The 7,118-nt window shown below is 52.8% G+C and overlaps 1 non-coding gene across 1 annotated transcript; it reads right to left on the reverse strand.

Annotated features, from left to right (window-relative positions):
- Positions 1 to 958: 958 nt before the first annotated feature.
- LOC128138441 (small nucleolar RNA SNORD45) lies at positions 959 to 1,043 on the reverse strand. The gene has a single exon (XR_008234007.1). It is a non-coding gene; the product is annotated as a small nucleolar RNA SNORD45 (small nucleolar RNA).
- Between the last annotated feature and the right edge of the window lie 6,075 nt (positions 1,044 to 7,118).

The raw sequence follows: 7,118 nt of genomic DNA on the forward strand, positions 1-7,118 counted from the left end.
CCCCACAGAGCCGTGGGGCAGAACGGGGTTGTTTTGTGTGTGTCCCCCCCCCGCCGTGGGGCAGCTCCCCCAGCGCTCACCGTTGACGTACCCTCCGCCCGGAGTCGCTCCAGGAGGGGCCGGACGCTGAACGGTCGCCCCACGACCACCGTAATTCGCTACGGGACAGCATCAGTAACCCCCCCGCAGCCCCCCCCCACCCCAAAGCCCACCGCCTGCCCCATAGCCAGCCGCACAGCCCCCCCCCCCCCCCCCAGAGCCACCCTACCCTGCTCTCAGTTAGCGAGGTTTAGGAATACCTCTGTGGTGCCGCTTTTGGGAGTTTCTCCTTGGAAATCGAGGCAAGAGACGCCTTTCCCAAGGTGCAGAAGAAACCGCGTAGACTTGTGCGTACTTTCTAGGTCATGCAAGTAAAGCCAGATGCCAGCCAGAGACCGGGAGCGTGTTTGCATTTCTCCCCGATAAGTCAAATGCCCTATTTTTCATGGGTTTCTCATAGGAATAGGAATCGTGAGCGGGCACAGAAGGGTTTCTGTGCTGGGATACAGGTCATTTTTTTGTCATCGCAGCTTGCACGGTGCCGTTTTGAGCGTTGACAGCGCACCGATGTTTAGCTACTGCTGAGCGGTGCTTATGCAGAACCAAGGGCTTCTCCGTTTCTCGCTCTGCTGCCCCAGTGAGCTGGCTGGGAGGGGACACAGCAGAGACCGCTGCCCCGAGCTGACCGACGAGGTACCACGGTCCGTTCCACGTAGTGTCACGCTCAGCAAGAAATTCGGGACTGGGGGAGTCTTCCCAAGGCAGCCGTCGCACCGAGATGGCTGGGTGTCTGCCTGCTGGTGAGAGGTGGTCGGTGGTTGCTGTCACGTCCGTTGGTTTCCTTTCTTATTCCCTGCGCTTGTTAAACTGTCTTTATCTCGACTCCCTTAGGTGACAGCCTAAGGAAAATGGAGCCTCCTGGGTCTCAGAGTAATTCCAGAGCTAAAGCGGCGACAGACATCGGCTCTGGATCAGATAATACGTGCCGACGCTCATCGCTGACCCAAGAAGACATGCTCCTCCTGTCCTACCCGAGGGTTTCAAATCCAACACGCTTTCTTCCTAAAGCAGGACGCTGCCTTATTTACTTGTAACGCCGTTCCTACGCTCCTTGAGATGCGGCTAGAGGTGGGTTACGCAGACCATCAAGCCGCCGTTTGGGAGCACCAGAGCCTTTTGGGTACTGTTTGTCACCACGGTTTGCGTGAGAAGGGAACTAAAACACAATAGACGGCGAGAAATTTAACCTGCCATGGAGATAGCTACGGTGAGCAAGTCCGATTTTGTGCTTTACAAAGCATCATTTTTAAAATTCAACCCTGAGTTTCGCAAGTGTAGACCCTTATTTTTATAATGCGAGCCTCAATGTTAGGGCAAAAAGCATCAATTTAAAAGACCAAAGCCTACTTTGGGGGGTGCAAACAGTCATTTTTAAGGTCCAGACCCACATATATGGAGTACAAAAACTAATTTATTAGCTCCAAGGTCCGTTTTTAAGGTTCAGAGACTCATTTTAAGGGCCCAGAGCATCATTTTTAAGCCCCAAAGTCTGATCTGGAAGGACCAAAGCCTCATTTGTAGAGTCTAAATCCGAATTTATACAGTCCAAAGCCTCATTTTTACTTTCCAAACTCTTAGCTTTGCCTTCCAAAGCCTCATTTTAGTTTCCAAAACCTTCATTTTTAGGGTGCAAAGGCTCAGTGTTAGTTTGCATAGTCTCATTTTCAGGGTCCAAAGCCTCTTTTTTAGGATCCAGACAGGCATTTTTAGGGTCCAAGCTGCATCTGGAGTGTCCAAACCCTCATTTGGAGGGTCCAAAGCCCACTTCTAGGGCTCAAAGCCTCATGCTTAGGTCCCAAAGCCTCATTTTTAGGGTCCAAAGCTTTGATTCTAGGGTTGAAGGACTTCAGTTGTAGGCTCCCAACCCTCTTTTTAAGGTACAAACCCCTCACTTAGGGCTCAAAGCCTCATTTCCTTAATGCCCGAGGCATATAATGAGCATCCAAAGACCCATTTGTAGGGTCCAAAGCCCCGTTTTAGGGCCAAAATCCTTGTTTTTAGGCTTTAAAAACGGCCCTTTGGAAATGGTGACTCATATGGGCCCTGGCAATATGAAAGAGGGGTCTCAGCATCCCCGGGCCCCCGCTGCCTGTGGCTGTCTGAACCTCTCCCAGCTCTTTTTGGGAGACGGAGATCGCCGCGGGAAGGGGTTACTGGGAGGAGGTACTGGTCCGGCCGACTTGGGAGGGTCCGTACCAGTTCCTTGTGCTCTTTCTAGTTAGCGCCCAACAAGAAGAGGGTGGAAGACGACCTCCGGCAGAGCCTGCCGTACCTGCGGGACACTCGAGCCACCTTGCCAGCGGTGGCCATCAGGTTCATCGGTGGGCCACAGTCCTTGGCCGCAAGGTCTTGCCGCACGGCACCCGAGGAACCGGAGCTGCGGGATATCTGCGACGGCGAGGAGGGGCTGGTGGGGCAGGGGACGGGGACTGGGCAGGGTGCCGTGGTCTGCAGGGGACTCCTGGGGGTCTCTGCAGGCAGTGGGGGGGTCACGGCTGCTCCGCTGCCTTCTCTTGCGGCCCTCCCGCCCTTGGCGAAAGACCCTGAACTCTCCGTCAGGACTCCGGCAGCGGAGGAGATCTTCGTCCCGATAAGAGAGATGCCAACGTCGGGATGGAGCCTGCAGTCGCTGTGCTGCTGGCCCCTGGTAAGCCCTGAAGAAGTGAAATCCTCCTCTGGAAAACAGCTGTATTTTAATAAATTTAGGGTTTTTTAATAAAGCTGGAACAACAAGCCCAGTCCCATGCTGTCCTTCCCATGGAGAACACCCAGAGCGTGCTGAGCAGACAGCGTCATGCCTGGCTTGTGCTGCTGCCTGCAGGACAGCACAGCGGGACCCAGGGTGTCCTTGCGGAAAAGTCCCAGCTGCTCCGCTGGACCACAGAACCCGGAGAGGAGGAGGAGGAGAGAAGCTTTAGCCCAGCCTGCCTCTCCTGAGACATCTCAGGGCACCCGTGCTCTGCCGAGCTGGCAAATTGTCATTTGTCCTGGCATCTAAACCCTCTCGTTTACAGGGGAGGTGTGCTGGTTTGGGCTGGGATAGAGTTAATTTTCTTCACGGTAGCTGGCATGGGGCAATGTTTCAAGCGGGAACAAGGGGTTATACCAGATGTCCCGAGTGGGGACAGCCCAAAACTACGTAAGCCAAGCGGGGCAGGAACAAAACTGCCACCAGCCACCTCGAGCGGGAATCTGGCAAAGCTGTGGCTGATGGAAAGCTGACAAACCCTGGAGGCAGGAGAAAAGGCGGGTCGCAAGCGGTGTTCCCCAGGGCTCAGGATTGGGGCCGGTTCCAATAGCTTTATCGATGATTTGGACGAGGGGATCGAGTGCTCCCTCAGCAAGTTTGTGGATGACACCAAGTTGGGAGGATGGGTTGATCTGCTGGAGGGTGGGAAGGCTCTACAGAGGGATCTGGACAGGCTGGATCGATGGGCTGAGGCCAATCGTATGAAGTCCTACAAGGGCAAGTGCCCGGTCCTGCACTTTGGTCACGGCAACCCCTTGGAATGCTACAGCTTTGGGGAAGAGTGGCCGGAAAGCTGCCCGGCAGAAGAAGACCTGGGGGTGCTGGTTGACAGCTGGCTGAATATGAGCCAGCAGTGTGCCCAGGTGGCCAAGAAGGCCAACGGCATCCTGGCCTGTCTCAGAAATAGTGTGGCCAGCAGGAGCGGGGAGGTGGTTGTCCCCCTGTACTGGGCACTGGTGAGGTGACACCTCGAGTCCTGGCTTCAGTTTTGGGCCCCTCACTACGGGAAAGACGTTGAGGTGCTGGAGCGTGTCCAGAGAAGGGCAACCGAGGTGGTGAGGGGTCTGGAGAACAAGGAGAAGGGTCTAGAGAACTTCCGAGGAGCGGCTGAGGGAACCGGGGTGGTTTAGTCTGGAGAAGAGGAGGCTGAGGGGAGACCTCATCGCTCTCTACAATGACCTGAAAGGAGGGTGTAGCGAGGTGGGTGCTGGTCTCTACTCTCAAGTAACTAGGGATAGGAGGAGAGGAAACGGCCTCAAGTTGCGGCAGGGGAGGTTTAGTTTGGATATTAGAAAAAATTTCTTTACTGAAAGGGTTGTCAGGCATTGGACCAGGCTGCCCAGGGAAGTGGTGGAGTCACCATCCCTGGAGGTGTTCAAAAAGCGTGTAGACAAAGCACGACACAGCTGGTTGTACTGGGTCCTCCCGTAGAGAACTCAACTTTTTTACATGTGCTTCCGTGCAACAATATTGTCTCATCTCTTTTCAAATGTCGTCGCCCTGCAGTCGTTGCTGAGGGAATGGCTCCGCCACAAAGGATCCTCTTTCCCCCGGAGAAGATTTACATGGACTGGCAGCAACGATGTAGAGCTGGAGCGGGACTCCACAACTCGGGCAACATGTGTTTCCTCAACTCCGTCCTGCAGTGCCTGACATACACCCCACCTCTGGCCAACTACCTGCTCTCTCGTGAGCACAGCCAGTCGTGGGAGTACTTTTAGGAACAGCTCCTTGTAAATCTGTCGGGCACTTCCCAAGGATTCCAAGAATCTGGAATTTAAGAGAAAAGCAGCCCTTCTTTGCCAATTCCCCGAGTTGGTCGTCTTTGAACACTCAAGCCTAGAAGGCACTTGTCGTATCTAGCTGTGGCCGTCTTCACAAGGGCACCCCTTTCTAGCCCCAGGTCTCGGTCCCTATTCCTGCAGGTTAAACCCTCTTTGCTTATTGCACAGAAATATTCTGTCAGTTTAACATCCCTCTGAAGAAAGTTTTCTCTGCGCTAAAATGTCCTGGGCTCGTTGGGATGCTGTCGCCTTGGGAGGAGCGGAGACCGTTCTTTGAACTTCAAAATCCCCACTGGGTTTCCCATTGCTGTGGATGTTTTGCTCACCTAAGGCTCTTGCTTCCCTCCCTTCCTCTTCAGGCCGCCAGCCAGGCTTCTGCATGATGTGCAGAATGGAAAAGCACGTTAACAGCGTCCTGCGCTTCTCAGGTGGTGCCATCTATCCTTTGGCTGTCGTCAGCATTCTCACACGTGAGTCATTTCGGGTGCTTTGACAAGTTTTCTTCTGTTCTTGTAGGAGAAAGCTACTAACTTCTTCTTTTTTAGCAATAGGAAAACATTTCCAGCTTGGCAGGCAGGAAGATGCCCATGAGTTCTTACGTTATGCTATTGGTGCCATGCAGAGAGCTTGTCTGGGTGGAATCAGCAAGTAAGCACAAGCAAATTCCCTTTGCAATGTTCCCGAGCCCTTTGGACTCCTTGGTGCAGTGCCATCAAGGAAAAACTACGCCCAGGGCTTTCACACAAAGCAAAACTCCGGGAGGAGATAACTCTCTGCCTTACCATTTATTTCCAGCTTGGACATCCCTTCCGAATCGACTACCATCGTCCACCAAATATTTGGGGGCTTTCTGAGATCCAGAGGTACTTTTCCACAACCATTGCTCTCCTTGGAATTGTCTGTGTCCTTCTGTCGGCCTGTGATGAACAGCCGATGGTGTGACTGGCGTAGTAGGTATGAAGGACGTAAAGCGGCACAGTCAGTCGACTTCCCCATCGCTGAGCATTTTGAATTTCCTTCCAGTCACGTGCTCGAGCTGCAAAGTGGTTTCTGATTCCTACGAGGCCTTTCTGGATATTCCTCTGGATATCAAAGTAAGAGAGTTTGTAATTGTGCTTCAAGATGTCGCAAGGCCCCTGTAGCTTTCCAGAATCAACACAGTTGCTTTAAAAACGCATACCGTGAACACAAGAGAGCCTGGTGGTGGGTGGGAAGTGGAGTGGAAGGATCCCTCTGCGTCCTTCTTCTTTTTGCCCTCCCTCAACACCCGTCTGACGGGTGGTATTATTTTCATTATTGATGACCCTGCGCACCTTCGGTAGCTGAACTGAGCAGTGGCACAGAGACGTAGCTCTTGATAGCCCCGGGAATTGAGGGAATTGAGGGAAATGTTCGGCATCGTACCCTCTTTCTGCCTCCTTGTGGGCGCTGCTTGAGGGTTCACCTGGGTCTTCTTGTCAACTCCTGATAAGTGTTTGGGCGAGGGCGTTTCCCGGAGATCAGTTCTCTCCTTTCTCACTCCTCCAGGCAGCCTCAACTGTCACCGCAGCGCTGACGGACTTCGTGAAACCCGAGCAGCTAGATGGTGAAAACTGCTTTAAATGCAGCCAGTAAGATGATTATTAACACCATATCAATACTACATCCTGCGTGAAGGTGCTGCACATACTCTAGCATAAGCCATCTTTTCACATAACATAATATATTAACATAATAATTCACATAGGTTAGATGCACGATAATGAGGCACCGATATTTTAATATGGCTCTGTGCATCTGAACAGCCTTAAAACAGCGTAGGGGGGTGTGAGACATGAAAGGATGTCTGGCCTTCTTGGGGCAAGATAGGGTGTATACGAAGGTTGCATTTCAGCACTTGGCTCTGTGCTTGGTTTCAAGGTGTAACAAGACAGTTGCCGCCTCCAAGAGGTTTACAATCCATCGCGCACCCAAGGTTCTCACCGTGTGTCTGAAACGGTTTGAAGATTTCAGCGGCGGGAAGATCAACAAGGTGCGTATGCAACTGGAGCGCAACGTTCCCTTCCTGGAGCGGGATATTTCCCAAAGCAGTACGCTCTTTCACAAGCCGTTCACGTTGAGTTTTTCGCGTTCCCTTCCGGGGAGAGGAGAGTTGTCGCGGGAAGACAAGCACGTACGCTGCTCCGGGAGAGCTGCTTTGGCCGAGAACAGTGTCCTGCCACCCAAACCATTACCTGCTGCTTTGGGGAAAAACCAAGTGTTCATGAGCCCCAAAGATGTATTTATACACCTCTGGTCTTGGAGGGCTATTTCGTGTAGTATTTCAGGATCATTTCCGAGCACTCTCGGTCTCTCTGTAGGTTGTGAAGTACTCCAACTGCTTGGATCTTCGCCCGTACATGTCTCAGACAGACGGAGAACCGCTCTTCTACTCTTTATACGCTGTCCTGGTGCATAGCGGTAACAGGTGTCATTCAGGGCACTATTTCTGCTACACAAAGGTAAAG

This window comes from Harpia harpyja, unplaced genomic scaffold (genome assembly GCF_026419915.1).
Source record: "Harpia harpyja isolate bHarHar1 unplaced genomic scaffold, bHarHar1 primary haplotype scaffold_46, whole genome shotgun sequence".
In the NCBI taxonomy this organism is placed as follows: domain Eukaryota; kingdom Metazoa; phylum Chordata; class Aves; order Accipitriformes; family Accipitridae; genus Harpia; species Harpia harpyja.